At 39.0% G+C, this 20,547-nt stretch overlaps 1 long non-coding RNA gene across 1 annotated transcript; it reads right to left on the bottom strand.

Moving 5' to 3' along the window:
- Nucleotides 1-569: 569 nt before the first annotated feature.
- On the bottom strand, nucleotides 570-14,005 carry LOC136256659 (uncharacterized). Its single transcript, XR_010701587.1, has 3 exons — nucleotides 13,431-14,005; nucleotides 1,079-1,855; nucleotides 570-1,032 (listed from the first exon to the last, which is right to left on the bottom strand). It is a non-coding gene; the product is annotated as an uncharacterized lncRNA (long non-coding RNA).
- Between the last annotated feature and the right edge of the window lie 6,542 nt (nucleotides 14,006-20,547).

Below are 20,547 nucleotides of genomic sequence, written 5' to 3'. Positions count from 1 at the left end.
TACGGGCTTGATTTTTTCACTGTTCAATATCGCTTCAGCCAGACACATGCCTTTTGTCGTACTGCAGTACGTACAATGCATTCTTCATGGACTTACCAGTGTCCTTCTTTGTGTCCCATTCATCTTTGCTGACAGCGAAAGGTGTCGATTTTGTGGTAGCACATGATGGCTTCTCTTTGTAATGGAAATCGTCTGTATTTTTCATAGTGGCTACTTTGATTGCAGAGGTGCTTTTCAAACAGTTCTTGATTTGTAATTCTTTGTAACTGGTTGAACATACTGACAATGAAGTGTAATGGATACTTCATTTTTCAGATAACAATTGATAGCTGGGGTGCACAGCACCATATCTTTCTTTTGATGCAGTTTGTGTGGGTTCACCAGTCATATTACTTTTATTTTACAAAAAAATGTAATTTAAACTAGAGTAGGTACCACAACGCATCGATAAAAAGTAGTGAAGCAAGCTGGAGTAGTGCACGATATTAAATCACAGTAAAACAATATGAAGTGTTATATCCCTACTGTATCGATGTGCTATGCTACTCTAGAAAAAAATTCCCAAATTTTTGAGTACTTGCTTAGATACTATAAGAGTGTAGCTTGAAGCTACTAAACATTAATAATGAGTATGCAGTTGAAACAACATGATTACATTCCTCTAATCTGGAGTCTGTAATTGATCTAACTGGTTTCAAATCAGGCTTCTTTCTTTCTTCTTCAGCGATAATGTGTTAAAGATGTAAAATATTTGTCAAACATGCAGCAGTTGCTGTTGTGTCCACCTGTGTCTTCTTGAACCTCAAATGCATCAGCTACACTATTGCTTAACACCCACAAACACCAAGTATAATGTAGTAGTTTGTACTGCATATTTGATACAACTGACTTGAACAGCCAAACAAACTGCACTTATCCGGAAGTAAAATCTGTGTTCTCTGATTAGTTTCCTTTCTATTTGAAGGCAAGAGTTAGTAGCTGCCATCTCTAACAGTTCACAAGATGTGCTGGTCTCATTTCAATTCAATTATTCTAAAAGTAGTAAAAGTTAAGACGGTACACTTATAATAATACTCACCACTAAATGCCGGCTCCTGTTATTTTGTTCCTGTTACAAATGCAAATGGTCTTATTTGTACAGTGTTACTCAGCAATATTGTTGACATTGTCCTGTAGACATTGTCCAGTAGACATTTTGGACAAAGAATGTTACTCCTGCTTTTGTGTGCTGCTCCATCTTGTGGAGCTTGAAGAACCTTCTGTTAGGAATAGCCCATCAACCACAACACAAAACACTTGCAAATTTCTATTCTGAAGTATCCCTGCACACCAGGTACATCAAATAGTTAGCACATAGAATACTACATTTAGAAGGAATTGTGTATATACATGACCTGTATCAAACCTGCGTCTGCAAAATGACATAAAGGGAAAGTCATTTTAAAATCCCTCTAACCATAATGTATGATTAACATTTGCATTGCTACAGGAATGGGAGGATCTGGGTACATTCTTCTTGCAATGCCAAGCAACGTTCATTCAAACTTTGCATACCGTTATAAGCAATCCCACGACTACACCAGTTGTCTCATCAAACACTATAACACCTTCCCAGTCTTTCATCTCATACAATGATAAGATGATATGCATATTAGAACATATCATATATTTTATTTGCTAATACTGCCAATCTGCCAATGTATGAACTTGGAACTCTTTTCTCAGATGATTGACTACAGCAGCATCAAAACTTGCCCAAATTTTGTACCAGTGGGTGTAATCATGCAAAGTTCTCTTAGATGGCAATTGAACAAAACCAGAGGATGCCACTCTTCTTTTCTTTGCTTGCATTCACCTTGAAGATAAACGTACAAACTTTTGTCACATACTTGATTATTTTGGATACAGTACCTACTACCTCGATTTGTAAACTCAAATTTCAGAGCCATTCTTTTTGGTATGTGTAGTATATCAAGACACACGGTAGTGTGTCGTGCGGCCCAAGAAGCCGGCGTTCCACCCGTGAGTATATTAACAGGAAGAAAGAAAACGCAATCCCTTATCCGATTGGAACCAAATTTGCTAGAGAGGTGCCGGCCAGTAAGGGGAGTCTACACACCAAATTTGAAGAAAATCGGTCCAGCCATTTCCGAGATACGAGCGAACAAAATTTCGTTTTAATTTCTTCGTTTTTTTCTTCTACTTCATTTCGCACACTTCGCAAAATCCACCATAAAACACGAATGCGTGCTCGGATCGGGCTGAAATTTGGCACACTTAAAGGGCTCATCAAGGCGGATCTGTGTACCAACTTTGGTAGGAATCCGATGAACATTCACGGAGTTATGGCCGATTATTTGCGTAAAATAAGGTCGAAGGTCTGTCACGCCTACAGGGTAAATTCCTTTGAGGAATCAGTTGAAAATTGCTATGTAGATGGAGCAACCATCGTAGGAGTGCCTTTTTGTGGTTTGAAAGAAATCGGGATAAAGACCACGGAGATATGACACAAAACCCGACCTGTGTCAAACTTACGCGATCGATATTTATGAATAAAAAACTATTAGTTTTCGTGTCTATCAGGCAAACCGCTTAGAGCAATGAGCTGAAAATCAGTATGTAGCTGGAATAATCATCATAGAAAGTCCTTGCAGTAGTACAGAAGAATCGGATTACAAACCACTGAGTTATGATTCGAAAGGCAACTACGTGTAGCAAATGCGAGATCGAGATACTCTAATAGAACAGTCACCCTAATAAAGCATTCAGCTGCATTTATAATTTACTCAATTATATTACATTGCAAATTATTCTGTAGGGAATTCAGTTACAAACAAGTCACCCTGTAGTCAGATCAGCCAGAAGAAGGTACCTAATAGAGAGTTCAGCTACAAAGAAACCATCATGTAGAGAGTTCAGCTCAAACAAATTGCCCTGTAGAGAGATCAGCTAGAAGAAGTTACCTCGTAGAGAGTTCAGTTACAAAGAAACAATCATGCAAAGTGTTCAGCTACAAACAAATCACCCAGTAGAAAGTTCCGCTATGAACAGATCACACTGTAGAGAGTTCAGTTAGAAACAAGTCATGTTGTAGAGAGATCAGCTAGAAGAAGTAACCTTGTAGAGAGTTCAGCTACAAAGAAACCACCATGTAAGAGAGTTCAGCTGCAAACAAATCACCTGTAGAGAGTTCAGCAGGAACAAGTCACCCTGTACAGAGATCAGCTAGAAACAAGTCACCCTGTAGAGAATTCAGCTACAAACAAATCACCCTGTAGAAAGATCAGCTAGAAGAAGTTACCGTGTAGAGAGTTCAGCTGCAAACAAATCCCCTGTAGAGAGTTCAGCTAGAAACAAGTCACCCTGTAGAGAGATCAGCTAGAAACAAGTCACCCTGTAGAGAGTTCAGCTAGAAGAAGTCACATTGTAGAGAGTTCAGCTACAAAGAAACTACCATGTAGAGAGTTCAGCTGCAAACAGATCACCCTGTAGAGAACTCAGCTACAAACAAATCGCCCTGTAGAAAGATCAGCTAGAAGAAGTTACCTTGTAGGGAGTTCAGCTACGAACAGATCACCCTGTAGAGAGTTCAGCTACAAACAAATCACACTGTAGAGAGTTCAGTTACAAAGAAACCACAATGTAGAGAGTTCAGCTGCAAAAAATCAATCACTCTGTAGAGAGTTCAGCTAGAAAAAGTCACCTTGTAGAGAGTTCAGCTGCAAATAAATCACCCTGTAGAGAATTCAGCTACAAACAAATCACCCTGTAGAAAGATCAGCTAGAAGAAGTTACCGTGTAGAGAGTTCAGCTACAAACAAATCCCCTGTAGAGAGTTCAGCTAGAAACAAGTCACCCTGTAGAGAGATCAGCTAGAAACAAGTCACCCTGTAGAGAGTTCAGCTAGAAGAAGTCACATTGTAGAGAGTTCAGCTACAAAGAAACTACCATGTAGAGAGTTCAGCTGCAAACAGATCACCCTGTAGAGAACTCAGCTACAAACAAATCGCCCTGTAGAAAGATCAGCTAGAAGAAGTTACCTTGTAGGGAGTTCAGCTACGAACAGATCACCCTGTAGAGAGTTCAGCTACAAACAAATCACACTGTAGAGAGTTCAGTTACAAAGAAACCACAATGTAGAGAGTTCAGCTGCAAAAAATCAATCACTCTGTAGAGAGTTCAGCTAGAAAAAGTCACCTTGTAGAGAGTTCAGCTGCAAATAAATCACCCTGTAGAGAATTCAGCTACAAACAAATCACCCTGTAGAAAGATCAGCTAGAAGAAGTTACCTTGTAGAGAGTTCAGCTACAAAGAAACCACCATGTAGAGAGTTCAGCTGCAAACAAATCACCTGTAGAGAGTTCAGCTAGAAACAAGTCACCCTGTAGAGAGATCAGCTAGAAACAAGTCACCCTGTAGAGAGTTCAGCTAGAAGAAGTCACATTGTAGAGAGTTCAGCTACAAAGAAACTACCATGTAGAGAGTTCAGCTGCAAACAAACACCCTGTAGAGAACTCAGCTACAAACAAATCGCCCTGTAGATAGATCAGCTAGAAGAAGTTACCTTGTAGGGAGTTCAGCTACAAACAAATCACCCTGTAGAGAGTTCAGCTACAATGAAATCATCATGTAGAGAGTTCAGCTGCAAACAAATCATCCTGTAGAGAGTTCAGCTATGAAAAGATCACCCTGTAGAGAGTTCAGCTAGAATAAGTCACCTTTTAGAGAGTTCAGCTACAAAGCTACCACCATGTAGAGAGTTCAGCTGCAAAAAAAATCAATCACTCTGTAGAGAGTTCAGCTAGAAGAAGTCACCTTGTAGAGAGTTCAGCTGCAAATAAATCACCCTGTAGAGAATTCAGCTACAAACAAATCACCCTGTAGAAAGATCAGCTAGAAGAAGTTACCTTGTAGAGAGTTCAGCTACAAAGAAACCAGAGTTCAGCTGCAAACAAATCACCCTGTAGAGAACTCAGCTACAAACAAATATGCCCTGTAAAAAGATCAGCTAGAAGAAGTTACCTTGTAGAGAGTTCAGCTACAACAAAACCATCATGTAGAGAGTTCAGCTACAAACAAATTACCTGTAGAGAGTTCAGCTAGAAACAAGTCACCCTGTAGAGAGATCAGCTAGAAAACAAGTCACCTTGTAGAGAGTTCAGCTAGAAGAAGTCACATTGTAGAGAATTCAGCTACAAAGAAACTACCATGTAGAGAGTTCAGCTGCAAACAAATCACCCTGTAGAAAGTTCAGCTATGAACAGATCACCCTGTAGAGAGATCAGCTAGAAACAAGTCACCCTGTAGAGAGTTCAGCTACAAAGAAACCACTATGTAGAGAGTTCAGCTGCAAACAAATCACCCAGTAGAAAGTTCAGCTATGAACAGATCACCCTGTTGAGAGTTCAGTTAGAAACAAGTCATCCTGTAGAGAGTTCAGCTACAAACAAATCACCCTGTAGAGAGATCAGCTAGAAGAAGTCACCTTGTAGAGAGTTCAGCTATAAAGAAACCACCACGTAGAGAATTCAGCTGCAAACAAACACCCTGTAGAGAACTCAGCTACAAACAAATCGCCCTGTAGAAAGATCAGCTAGAAGAAGTTACCTTGTAGGGATTTCAGCTACAAACAAATCACCCTGTAGAGAGTTCAGCTACAAAGAAATCATCATGTAGAGAGTTCAGCTGCAAACAAATCATCCTGTAGAGAGTTCAGCTACAAACAAATCACCCTGTAGAGAGATCAGCTAGAAGAATTCACCTTGTAGAGAGTTCAGTTACAAAGCAACCACCACGTAGAGAATTCAGCTGCAAACAAACACCCTGTAGAGAACTCAGCTGCAAACAAATCGCCCTGTAGAAAGATCAGCTAGAAGAAGTTACCTTGTAGGGATTTCAGCTACAAACAAATCACCCTGTAGAGAGTTCAGCTACAAAGAAATCATCATGTAGAGAGTTCAGCTGCAAACAAATCATCCTGTAGAGAGTTCAGCTATGAAAAGATCACCCTGTAGAGAGTTCAGCTAGAAGAAGTCACTTTTTAGAGAGTTCAGCTACAAAGCAACCACCATGTAGAGAGTTCAGCTGCAAACACATCACCCTGTAGAGAATTCAGCTACAAACAAATCGCCCTGTAGAGAGACCAGCTAGAAACAAGTCACCCTGTAGACAGATCAGCTAGAAGAAGTTACCTTGTAGAGAGTTCAGCTACAACAAAACCATCATGTAGAGAGTTCAGCTACAAACAAATCACCTGTAGAGAGTTCAGCTAGAAACAAGTCACCCTGTAGAGAGATCAGCTAGAAAACAAGTCACCTTGTAGAGAGTTCAGCTAGAAGAAGTCACATTGTAGAGAATTCAGCTACAAAGAAACTACCATGTAGAGAGTTCAGCTGCAAACAAATCACCCTGTAGAGAGATCAGCTAGAAGAATTCACCTTGTAGAGAGTTCAGTTACAAAGCAACCACCACGTAGAGAATTCAGCTGCAAACAAACACCCTGTAGAGAACTCAGCTGCAAACAAATCGCCCTGTAGAAAGATCAGCTAGAAGAAGTTACCTTGTAGGGATTTCAGCTACAAACAAATCACCCTGTAGAGAGTTCAGCTACAAAGAAATCATCATGTAGAGAGTTCAGCTGCAAACAAATCATCCTGTAGAGAGTTCAGCTATGAAAAGATCACCCTGTAGAGAGTTCAGCTAGAAGAAGTCACTTTTTAGAGAGTTCAGCTACAAAGCAACCACCATGTAGAGAGTTCAGCTGCAAACACATCACCCTGTAGAGAATTCAGCTACAAACAAATCACCCTGTAGAGAGACCAGCTAGAAACAAGTCACCCTGTAGACAGATCAGCTAGAAGAAGTTACCTTGTAGAGAGTTCATCAGCTGCAAACAAATCACCCTGTAGAGAATTCAACTACAAACAGATAACCCTGCAGAGAGTTCAGCTAGAGTCAAGTCACCCTGTAGAGAGAATCCTGTAAAGAGTTCATCTACATACAAGCAGATCACCCTGTAGAGAGTTTGGCTACATTTCAAGTCACCCAGTAGAGAGATCAGCTGCAAATTATCCTGTGGGGATTAATTGACATGTAATAAATATATGCTCTCTTTTTATATTATGAACTCTTGATATATGCATTATCAAGACACACGGTAGTGTGTCGTGCGGCCCAAGAAGCCGGCGCGCCACACCGTGAGTATATTGACAGGAAGAACGAAAACGTCATTTTCACACCTTTGTATCTCGGTGATCACTTATCTGATTGGAACCAAATTTGCTACACAGTTGCCCGCCAGCCAAGGGAGTCTACATTCCAAATTTGAAGGAAATCGCTCCAGCCATTTCCGAGATACGAGCTGCCAAAGTTTCGTTTTTTTTTCTTCGTTTTTTTTTTCTTCTTCTTCTTCGTCTTTTCGCACACTTGCAAAAATTGCTATAACAAGCAAACGCGTGCTCCGATCGCCTTGAAATTTGGCACACAGAAAGGGAGTCCAAAGGCGAATCCTAGCATCAAATTTGGTACAAATCCGATGAATGGTTCAGGAGTTATGACCGATTATTCGCGTAAAACAAGATCGATTTGTTGTCACGCCTACAGGGTAAACCGCTTCATGGAATGAGTTGAAAATTGCTATGTAGATGGATTAACCATCGTAGGAGTGCCTTTTGGTGGTTTGAAAGGAATCGAGATAAAGACCACGGAGATATGACACAAAACCCAACCTGTGTCACAATTACGCGATCGATTTTTATGAATAAAAAAGTATTAGTTTTCACGCCTACTAGGCAAACCGCTTAGAGCAATGAGCTGAAAATCGGTGTATAGCTGGAATAATCTTCATAGAAAGTCCTTGCAGTAGTGCAGAAGAATCGGATTACAAACCACTGAGTTATGATTCGAAAGCCAACTCCGTGTAGCAAATGCGAGATCGAGATACTCTAATAGAACAGTCACCCTAATAGAGCATTCGGCTAATTTATTTACTCCATTATAGAATTTTATTACATCACAAGTTATTCTGTAGGGAGTTCAGCTGCAAACAGTTAATCTTATAGACAGTTCAGCAAGATGACAGTCACCATGTGGAGAGTTAAGCAAATATACCACTATAGAGATTCAGAACATTACAAGTCACACTGAAGAAAGTTCAGCTATAAACAAGTCATGCACTGTGTAGAAAATTCAGCTACAATTAAGTCACTCTCTAGAGAATTCAGTTACACAGAATTCAGCTACACACAAGTCACTGTGGAGAGAGTTCAGCTACAAACAATTACCCTTTAGAGTGATCAGTTACAAACAAAACACTTTGCAGGGTGTTCAACTGCAACAAATCAATTACCTTTAGAGCGATCAGCAATGAACAAATCAACACAAATCTACCTGTAGAGAGATCAGCTAGAAACAAATCACCCTGAAGAGAGTTCAGCTACAAAAAATCACCCTGTAGAGACATCAGCTAGAAACTAGACACAATGTAAGGAGTTCAGCTACAAGTAATCACCCTGTAGAGAGTTCAGCTAAACAAATCAACCTGCAGAGAGATCAGCTACAAACAAATCACCTTATAGAGAGTTCAGCTACAAACAGATTACCTGTAGAGAGATCGGCTACAAACAAATCAACCTGCAGAGAGATCAGCTATATACACACAAATCAACCTGTAGAGAGATCAGCTACAAACAAATCACCCTGTAGAGAGATCAGCTACAAACTACACACAATGTAAGGAGTTCAGCTACAAACAAATCACCCTGTAGAGAGATCAGCTACAAACTAGACACAAAGTAAGGAGTTCAGCTACAAGCAAATTACCCTGTAGAGAGTTCATCTATAAACAAATCAACCTGTAGAGCAATCAGCTAGAAACAAATCACCCTGAAGAGAGGTCAGCTACAAAAAATCACCCTGTAGAGAGATCAGTTAGAAACAAATCACCCTGAAGAGAGGTCAGCTACACAAAAATCACCCTGTAGAGAGATCAGCTACAAACAAATTGCCCTGTAGAGAGATCAGCTACAAGCAAAACACCCTGTAGAGAGTTCAGCAACAAAGAAACCACCATGTAGAGAGTTCAGCTACAAACAAATTACCCTGTAGAGAGATCGGCTACAAACAAATCAGCCTGTAGAGAGTTCAGCTAAAACAAATCAACCTGCAGAGAGATCAACTACAAACAAATCACCTTATAGAGAGTTCAGCTACAAACAAATTACCCTATAGAGAGATCGGCTACAAACAAATCAACCTGCAGAGAGATCAGCTACACACAAATCAACTTGTAGAGAGATCAACTACAAACAAATCACCCTGTAGAGAGATCAGCTAGAAACTACACACAATGCAAGGAGTTCAGCTACAAATAAATCACCCTGTAGAGAGTTCAGCTAAAACAAATCAACCTGCAGAGAGATCAGCTACAAAATAATCACCTTTTAGACAGTTCAGCTACAAATAAATTACCTTGTAGAGAGATCGGCTACAAACAAATCAACCTGCAGAGAGATCAGCTACACACAATTCAACTTGTAGAGAGATCAGCTACAAACAAATCACCCTGTAGAGAGATCAGCTAGAAACTAGACACAATGTAAGGAGTTCAGCTACAAGCAAATCACCGTGTAGAGAGTTCAGCTACAAACAAACCAACCTGTAGAGCGATCAGCTAGAAACAAATCACCCTGAAGAGAAGTCAGCTACAAAAAATCACCCTGTAGAGATATCAGCTAGAAACAAATCACCCTGAAAAGAGGTCAGCTACAAAAAAATCACCCAGTAGAGAGATCAGCTAGATACAAATCACCTTGAAGAGAGGTCAGCTACAAACAAAACACTTTGCAGAGAATTCAGCTACAAACAAATCAGCTTGTAGAGAGATCAGTTACACACAAATCAACCTGTAGAGAGATAAGCTAGAAACAAATCACCCTGTAGAGAGTAGCTACAAGCAAAACACCCTGTAGAGAGTTCAGCAACAAAGAAACCACCATGTAGAGAGTTCAGCTGCAAACAAATCACCTTATAGAGAGTTCAGCTACAAACAAATCACCCTGTAGAGAGATCAGCTAGAAACTACACACAATGTAAGGAGTTCAGCTACAAACAAATCACCCTGTAGAGAGATCAGCTACAAACTACACACAATGTAAGGAGTTCAGCTACAAACAAATCACCCTGTAGAGAGATCAGCTACAAACTAGACACAAAGTAAGGAGTTCAGCTACAAGCAAATTACCCTGTAGAGAGTTCATCTATAAACAAATCAACCTGTAGAGCAATCAGCTAGAAACAAATCACCCTGAAGAGAGGTCAGCTACAAAAAATCACCCTGTAGAGAGATCAGCTAGAAACAAATCACCCTGAAGAGAGGTCAGCTACAAAAAAATCACCCTGTAGAGAGATCAGCTACAAACAAATTGCCCTGTAGAGAGATCGGCTACAAACAAATCAACCTGCAGAGAGATCAGCTACACACAAATCAACTTGTAGAGAGTTCAGCTACAAACAAATTACCCTGTAGAGAGATCAGCTACAAACAAAACACTTTGCAGAGAGTTCAGCTACAAACAAATCAATCTTTAGAGTGATCAGCAACGAACAAATCAACTTGTAGAGAGATCAGCTAGAAACAAATCAATCTGCAGAGAGATCAGCTATAAATAAATCAGCTTTTAGAGAGATCACTTACACACAAATCAACCTGTAGAGAAATAAGCTAGAAACAAATCAGCCTGTAGAGAGTTCAGCTAAAACAAATCAACCTGCAGAGAGATCAACTACAAACAAATCACCTTATAGAGAGTTCAGCTACAAACAAATTACCCTACAGAGAGATCGGCTACAAACAAATCAACCTGCAGAGAGATCAACTACACACAAATCAACTTGTAGAGAGATCATTTACAAACAAATCACCCTGTAGAGAGATCAGCTAGAAACTACACACAATGTAAGGAGTTCAGCTACAAATAAATCACCTTATAGAGAGTTCAGCTACAAACAAATCACTCTGTAGAGAGATCAGCTAGAAACTGGACACAATGTAAGGAGTTCAGCTACAAGCAAATCGCCCTTTAGTGAGTTCAGCTACAAACAAATCAACCTGCAGTGAGATCACCTACAAAAAAGCACCTTGTACAGAGTTCAGCTACAAACAAATTACCCTGTAGAGAGATCAGCTAGAAACTAGATACAATGCAAGGAGTTCAGCTACAAGCAGAATCACCCTTTAGTGAGTTCAGCTACAAACAAATCAACCTGCAGTGAGATCACCCACAGAAACGCACTTGTACAGAGTTCAGTTACAAACAAATCACCCTGTAGAGAGATCAGGTAGAAGAATTCACCTTGTAGAGAGTTCAGCAACAAAGAAACCACCATGTAGAGAGTTCAGCTGCAAACAAATCACCCAGTAGAAAGATCAGCTAGAAGAAGTTACCATGTACAGAGTTCAGTTACAAAGAAACCATCATTATAGAGAGTTCAGCTACAAAGAAATTACCCCGCAGAGAGTTCAGCTAGAAGAAGTCACCTTGTAAAGAGTTTAGCTACAAAGAAACCATCATGTACAGAGTTCAGCTACAAAGAAACCACCTGTGCAGAATTCAACTACAAACAAATCACCCTGTATAGAGATCAGCTAGAAGAAGTTACCTTGTAGATAGTTCAGCTACAACAATTCACCCTGTAGAAAGATCAGCTAGAAGAAGTCACCTTGTAGAGTGTTCAGTTACAAAGAAACCATCATGTAGAGAGTTCAGCTGCAAACAAATCACTCTGTAGAGAGTTCAGCTACAAAGAAACCGCCATGTAGAGAGTTCAGCCTCATACAAACCACCTTGTAGAGAATTCAACTACAACAAATCACCCTGTAGAGAATAAGTTACCTTGTAGAGAGTTCGGCTACAAAGAAACCACCATGTAGAGAGTTTAGCTGCAAACAATTCACCTGTAGAGAGTTCAGCTAGAAACAAATCACCCTGTAGAGAGATCAGCTGGACGAAGTCACCTTGTAGAGAGTTCAGCTACAAAGAAACCATCATGTAGAGAGTTCAGCTGCAAACAAATCACCCTGCAGAGAGTTCAGCTACAAAAAAATCACCCTGTAGAGAGTTCAGCTAGACGAAGTCACCTTATAGAGAGTTCAGCTACAAAGAAACCATCATGTAGAGAGTTCGGCTATAAAGACACCACCATGTAGAGAGTTTAGCTGCAAACAAATCACCTGTAGAGAGTTCAGCTAGAAACAAAATATCCTGTAGAGAGACCAGCTAGAAGAGGTTACCTTGTACAGAGTTCAGCTACAAAGAAACCATCCTGTATATAATTCAGCTACATTTCAAGTCACCCAGTAGGGAGATCAGCTGCAAAAAAAATCCTGTGGGGAATAATGAGCATGTAATAAATATATGTATATAATTTGTATAATTACTAATAAAATCAAAAATAATTGAGGTACTAAAATTCTTCTTTAAGTTCTTTTCTTCTTCCTGTAGTAAAGAAAAAAACACATGGGTTAAAAAAGCCCCAAAGCCAGCCATAGGCCGGCTTTGCAGTATAAAAATACAAAAAGAAGTGATATCTAATCAAAAACAGCCAAGCTGTAAAAAAAGGTGCGGCCCCCATAAAGGCCATGGTGAAAAAAGATGTGAAATCCAAGGTGGCGGCCAAAAAATGGCTGTGATGGTAGGTTAATGGTTACATTTTAATAACGGCAATTCAGGTGAATTTTGTGCCGCTTGGTCTTGGCACCAAATTCACCTGAATTGTTGTTATTAAAATGTAACCATTAACCTACCATCACAGCCATTTTTTGGCCGCCACCTTGGATTTCACATCTTTTTTCACCATGGCCTTTATGGGGGCCGCACCTTTTTTTACAGCTTGGCTGTTTTTGATTAGATATATATAATTTGTACATTTACTGACAAAATCAGAATGAGTTAAAGTATTTATAAAATTTGCTTCATCTTTTTCTTTTTCCTGTGGTAAAGAAAAATATTTAGGTTAAAAAACCCCAAAGCTGGCCATAGGCTGGCTTTGGGGTATACAAATACAAAAAGAAGTGAAATCTAATCAAAAACAGCCAAGCTATAAAAAAAGGAGTGCGGCCCTTGAAAAGGCTATGGTGAAAAAAGATGTGAAATCCAAGGTGGCGGCCAAGAAATGGCTGTGATGGTAGGTTAATGGTAAAAATTTTAATAACGACAATTCAGGTGAATTTTGTGCCAATTGACCAAGCGGCACCAAATTCACCTGAATTGTCGTTATTAAAATTTTTACCATTAACCTACCATCACAGCCATTTCTTGGCCGCCACCTTGGATTTCACATCTTTTTTCACCATAGCCTTTTCAAGGGCCGCACTCCTTTTTTTACAGCTTGGCTGTTTTTGATTAGATTTACTATACATTAAAATTTCTAACCTGTTGTTCCCAAAAATATTTGTTTGAAATCATCACCTTCCAATTTGGTCATCAATCACTTACAAATATTAGAGCTCAAACTGCTATCAACTTCCACACAAACTTTAAATTCCAATGATTTCTCTTAAGATTCACATGTTTGGTCTTGATTACAATTACTTTCTGTAGAGTACACTCAACACAAATATCTGATATTGGCATGAGTCAACAATTCTATATCTTCTGGTCCTTGACAAAGGGAGTTAAAATATACACACTGACTGTCCTCCCCAAGGATGCTTCGGTTCACATGCTGAACAGTAGATGAGTATTCCATCTACACTGGTACACATGCTCTCATCTGAAACTGCTACATGTTTAATAAAACGTGCCCTTTCTCAGGTGTACTACTTCAATAAATCCAGTCTTAAACTTTCCACAGCACAAAGTAGCCATACTCACATCCTGCATCAAGCCTTTCAGTACTGTGTAGGAAGTTGTTACGGAGAAATATTGTTATTCATTGACACTAAGTGGTTGCCAGCATATAAACTTGCCAAGTGACATCATTCTTGACTACTACACGCCAAGAGAGAAATATGCAAAGGTGATGACACTATTAACTTTTGATAACTTGAAAACAATTTCCTTGTCATCAAAAAAATAAATTAGTGTGAAAGTAATCCAAAGTTTTCTTTTACTGACTGAAGTTTTCTTTGTCATTTAGGTATTCTTTTACTGGCTATAGAGGGTATAAAACAGTTAAACAGTCTCTAAAACACCCTTATTGAACATTGCTAGAAGGTCTAAAGTGTCCTTATAGAACATCGCTAGAATGTCTAAAACACTAAACACTTTTATAGAGCAGGCTCACTTCCCCCATGAATTTTAATTGTCAGTTCAAAATAGATTGTAAGCCACAACTACCACATTTACACAATCAAACATGTGCTTATACACACATGTAAAATTGCTTTTAAAGTCATCCATGGTAGAGCAGGATTTACCTGTAGGTCCTGTACAGCAGCCTAGTCTGTATTTCTTCCGTATGTAAATCTTCTACCAATACAGCTTCAGGTATGGGGTCCCTATCCCTTCTTCTTCCGTTTACCAGGCATTTAGCCTATTAAGTTGCCCACACCTAGATCACTAGGACCAAATTTATTGATGCTCACTTCGTGTACAACTTTCTAACTAGCTATGTAACATATTTTTGTACACCCACAATGAACAACCCAAAGCTTGTATGAGATATGCTCTATCACATATTCACTAGCAGAACATGTAATAGTTGTAACATGGTATGAGGGCTTTACAATATGTATGCCCTCTGCCTTCGGGCCTGCGACCCTCAGGCATACATATCAGCCAAATGCCCTGTGTTACAGCTAAATATGTAACAGTACCTATCCATATCAGGCTGATAGCCTGCACAGGGCTATTAATCACCAAGCCAATATGAGTACAACTACTGGATATAATATGTGACCAGATTTTACAAAACTGTCCCAAATTGCATGTCAGACAAAATCAAACTAACACTACCAGCGGATAGCTACACTATTGTACTACTAATTTTGACCCTCACTCAGTACTACTCAAACTACTCAAGGCTGGTTTTAACATATGTCTTTTCTGAGTGGTGTGGAGAGTTCAAGTGGCAGTTTCAGGCCTAGTGAAGGGACTGGCTTGGCAAAAATCAGTGGTGTACTTGTGTATGGCCTGATAATGTTGGCCAAACAATTTTTCTATTGATTTTACTTCACAGCCCTGTAATCTTGTGTCTGGACTTCAGTTGTGATCTGCCTCCATTTTAAAGTCTATCTGATCTTTCCCACCCCACCACCCCCACCTTCCTCCCCTTTGTGAGCACTCGTGATACTACTTCACTCATTCAACTGTTCATCGTATTTGGCAGGAAACTCTACTTACAGCTACAAGTACACTCTACTTGAAGTGGTCTGAAAGGTAAAAGATTGGTGCACATTTTGTGTGAATTTCTTAAGAGTTCTTGCCATCCTTGGCAAGTTATGCTGACTTCAAAACTGTTTATCTTATAACTTCTAATGTGCGATTTGGAACATTCAGTCACATATATGCATGCCTATAAATTTTGATTATGGGTCAGCAGCTAGTGCGTTCTGGTAGCATTTGGTTATGGTGAACAGACAAATTCTAGAGATACCATGGAGAATTTTGGTTACACTAGTCTAATATTTTAATCAGTGCTATTGAATTGTTTATGGAAACTTATGGAGTTTACTAAAGGCTTGCTTTGGAAATAATTGGTGAATAAACTATAGCTCTAGTTTTCACCTTAACCCATTGTTTTCAACTTGTAGGATAGCGAGGATAACAAAACACTCTCCATCTGGGTGGTTTTCATTGTGAAATCCAAGCCATGCATACTAATCACTTGAGTATTAATTGACCCTCACAATCTATATAATCGTTGCCCGGATGTAGCTCGGGCTACATACAAACTGTAGCCTGGGCGGCTCCTTTGATTTGATGTGTGAAAGTGTTACATGTGTATAATGTAACACTTTCACACCTCAGATCAAAGGAGTCGTGGTCTACATTTCACATGAAGCCAACTAGCCGGGCTACAAATGAAATGTAGACTGGCTAAAACTGGGCAGTGATTATATATTCAGGCATACATTTCAGGCAAAGCCCTCATGTCTGTGTTACAGCTATTACTTAAACACCTCATAAGACACCTTACCACAAACATAATAGCTATACTTAGCCCTTGACCACTTACCAGTACACCCAGTACTTAAGTGTAATAACTCCTATGCAAGACTGAACTTGTTGGCTATACACTGTTGTTTTCACAAGCATATATAAAATATTTTTATACAGAAGACATTACAGTTATAGTATACCAATGAAAGAGTTATTATCCTCCACGAAACAATTTACTAAGCATAGTAGGTAAATCATCTGAGCTGTACAGGACATGGAATAATAATATTTAACTGTGTATGCACTTAATCATTTCCAGATATAGTTTTTCTAAGTGTTTTTTTCTTTTGAAGTATTTTTTGGTGAGCTTGTTTGAACAGCTTTAACAACCACTGGCACGTGTAAATCTTCTTACTGTTACAAAGAGTTCCACAACTTGGCTAACAAAGATTTTTCATCGTCCAGTCCACTACTGCAAATTTCCATTGAAATAGGATGTCTTCATTCTGCAAGATGGTATTGCTTAAACTTTGCTTAGCTCCTTCCACTTGTTCTTCTACATTTGCTTTTGTTCATTTACTTTGCATTATCTCCTCCATTGTACAGCAAAAAATGTGAATGTTTGGTCATTCACTAGCCAAAGACCACCCCCTGTCAAGTGGATTGGTCCAGTCCTCTGATCCCAAATTGATGTCTGAATTGTCACCTGCCATTTCTGATAAACAGAGTATCATGGCATTCTTGTTGGGATTGGTAGAAGATTGAATCGTATCACATAGTTTTCTACATGTCTACCGAGCTACATAACAGACTGCATTCTGCTCTACATAGTTTAAACTTCTGCCATTGAACTTACTGATGCAGTACAAGCTGAGCTAGAAGGAGTAACTGGGAAAGCTTCCTCAATAATTTTCGTAAACAGCTCTTGAGTAGCATATTGATAGAATACTGCATAAATGTGTCTTTTCCACTTCTATAGAGCTCTCTAAAAATTGGTGTCAGCAGTTGTTAAAGTCCTTGGATGTTCTTTTCTGATGGTACAATCCCCATAACTTTTCCTTCTTTAGCTGACCTGAAGGACTCTTGACATCACAGCAACCTCTAAGCTGCGCCTCAAGATATTTACAAAAACTGTAAGTTGTTCTGTGTGTGCCTCTTCCTTGCTCCACTGGATAACAGCAACAGCTATCTCCTTGGTGGTAGTAGCAACTGGTGATGGTAGCTGAAACTTATCTGCTGTCAGGACTGACTCCACTACCTTGATAAATACATCTCTGTGGCCATAATTATGATCATGGTATATACTACCTATGATATGATATAGCAATGAAACCAATTGCGTATTACCATGTTGATACATTAGCGACAACTCAGCCAGCTATATAGTTAGTATCTAAGCTTAAGCTTTACTGGCACAGGAAAAGTTACAGTAGAATAGTACACACAATTCTATAATAGGTTTAGATACTCTGTAAAATTAATGCCAAATTGAGCAGCCTATATTAACAAGAATAATTTGGCATAGTTCTTGTTGCCATAGTCTGTTCAATTCAGCATTAATTCTACAGAGCAATAAATCTATTGTAGAATTTTACGTATAATTTCATTGTGCTTTTTCCTGTATGGCAAATAGATGAAGGCTCAGATGAAGGTGAACTGAGCTAGGGGCTCAACTTAATAACCGGCATGCAAGCCTAGCGAATGTAGCTAATCATTTTGCTAGAGAAATTAATACCAATGAATGTGACATCTGACAACGTTTACAGCAGTACTGGTTTACAGTGGTTTACTTACCCTTAGCGTTTGAACAAATGTTTGTGGAAGACACACCTTCTGCTGAAGACATAGCAGCTTGGCTACTAACGTAAAATTATTATTTTTGCAATAAGATGCAGAGTTTATTATAAAATACGGCCATTTCCTATCCCGGATGGAGTAATTCTAATATCTATGACCACACCATGCATGTTAAGTAACTTAAGTTGTGCACTATTCCCATTACAAACATATGTACTGTATGTACTGTGTTATTCCAAAAGGCACCTATTGGGCTGAAGTGAAGTTGAACAGTGAAAAATATGCCCATAACCTTAGCCATTATCAAGTCGTGTTGTCTGAAGGCATCATTCAGTCAATCAGTCAGTCAGTCAGTCAGTAGAAAATTCCACCAAATATTTTATATATTTTGTAGCAACCTATTGAAAGCATTTCAGATCGTAGTGAGAGTAATTTTGGGCTTGGTTATACCTAAATAATACCACCAAGGTGCCATCAAGGTATTGTGAATACAAATTTATCTGCAGGTTAATTTGAAGCAACGTCTGTTTGCTTCGTAAAGATCAGTGGGTGTCCTAGTATAAAGTATTTCAAATAATCCAGCATGTGATGGATAAAGAGCAGAATGGAAATAAGCGAGACACTTTACCTGCTACTGCAAAAGCCGTATCAGAATGACAGCTTGCATTTTTGCCCTACCTGATCCCTCCCTATTCCTTTTTCATACCTCCACTAACAGGGCAAGCATTTTACAGGCTTGCAGAAGTGTTAGTGTGACAATGGGCTGTGCTGTAGGCTTAATAGTTCACACAGGGAAGGGATCTTGGGAAAAGGGTTTTGTTGTTGCAGCACATTGGGGTGTGACACCCCCACGTATGGAGGGTAGGCAACAGATGCTGAGGCTGCTCATTTCAGCATTCGCCCTGCGTGCTCTTAGTCAGTCGCTGGGGAAAGTAACCATTCAAGAGCCCTCCTGCTGGTCACTCACGTGAAATCACATGGTGTGACCTGAAGAATCTAAGCCTACAGCACCCAATTCCCATTCTCCCACTCCACAGATATTGTAAACATACATAGGTATTTGATGACTTGCTGCCCATGTGAAGATGGTAAAGTTAAGTGCAAATGTACAAACCTCCATGATCCCTAATATACAGTACTACTGTACTGTATGATAATATGTATGTTTTGCTACATAAAGTAAATATTTGTGCGAAATAATAAACTTTACTATTTTCATGAGCTGAAACTATCAATAATATCATTCATGATGGTTAATACATGGAAGGTAAACAAAAGGTGATAAAATTTAATTTTGTAGCTGCTTCAAATTATACAATTCATGAAAGTTTGCTCATGTGAACATTTCCAAATTTATAGCACGTACAAATGAGTTTGTGTATGCTGTAATGCATGAATACTTGTCAGGTTTGCATGCTTATAATCATTACATTGTTAATACAGTTCACTCAAAGCCAACCAAGAAGAAGATCCAGGAAAGAGTTATACCTCAAGTAGCCACACACTGGTATGAGTTAGGAATTGAGTTGCTAAGTGAAGACCAAGAGAAATATTTGGATATTATTAAATCTGATTATGGAAATGATCACAAAAAGTGTTGTGCTGAAATGTTCTGGCATTGGCTAAAGTCTGATCCTGATGCTAGTTGGTATCAGCTGGTGGAATCTTTGAGATCACCTGCATTAGAACTACATGCTTTAGCTGCTGAGATAGAAGGCATGTTCCCAGGTTAGTCCATTGACTACATCACTGAAACTTTATACACAAAAACTATAGTGATAGTTAAGGTGCCCCAAGTGTTAGTGATGCAATGATATTAATACTATAGTCATTTCGCATTCACCTGAGCCCTCATTTGTGTTAACTCTTGTTACATACATGGACCTGCTGCCCAAACATTTAGTAGTAATCTGAAGCCCTTTAAATACAGAACTGTTTATTAAGAAAAAGTAAGTTATGAGGCTTTAAAAGTATCCCATTTATTTAGTATAGACAATTCAGGAGTGCAAACATGTTTAGAGTGTACAAAACCATTGAGAGTAAACACATATTCATACCTTTTATATCACTGTATTTGGCAGGGCTTCAGGTGAACATTAACTGACTATATGTAGTATTGGTTAGAGCTATAGGCAGTACTGAAAAATAGCAAATGATATATCTTCCCTAAAAAAATACGGTATTACTAAAATTTCACACTGTTAATGTAAAAGCCATTGGTATTTTAAAGTAACAGTCATGTACCTCAATAAAAGTACCAAATACCCTATGGTAGTTCAGCAAGCTTCAGGTACAATTACAATAGACAAACTTGTTTACATAGTTTGGTTAGCTGACTACATCTGCACCTGCCTACAATCATTGTCACATGTCTGGTTACCCTCTAAATATGGGATGAAACGGGAGGCCAGCAGTATTAAAAAAGCAGGTAGTATCAAAACCAGTATGACTTAAATATCACAGTTTACTAACAATATTGGTATATCGCCCAGCACTAGTATTGTAATTGGCATTATTAACGTGGCATATCGGACTAATATCCGTAAAGCTAAATGCCCAATTCTAAGAGATACCGTATGGCTCCAAATTTTTGTAGCAAAAAAATTGTAAAATCCCATGTTTTCATGAGTATGTACATTTTCGTAAAAAT

Source organism: Dysidea avara, chromosome 5, assembly GCF_963678975.1.
Source record: "Dysidea avara chromosome 5, odDysAvar1.4, whole genome shotgun sequence".
NCBI lineage: Eukaryota > Metazoa > Porifera > Demospongiae > Dictyoceratida > Dysideidae > Dysidea > Dysidea avara.
The sequence above is the reverse complement of the archived record's forward strand: the minus strand, read 5'-3'. Positions and strand labels throughout refer to the sequence as shown.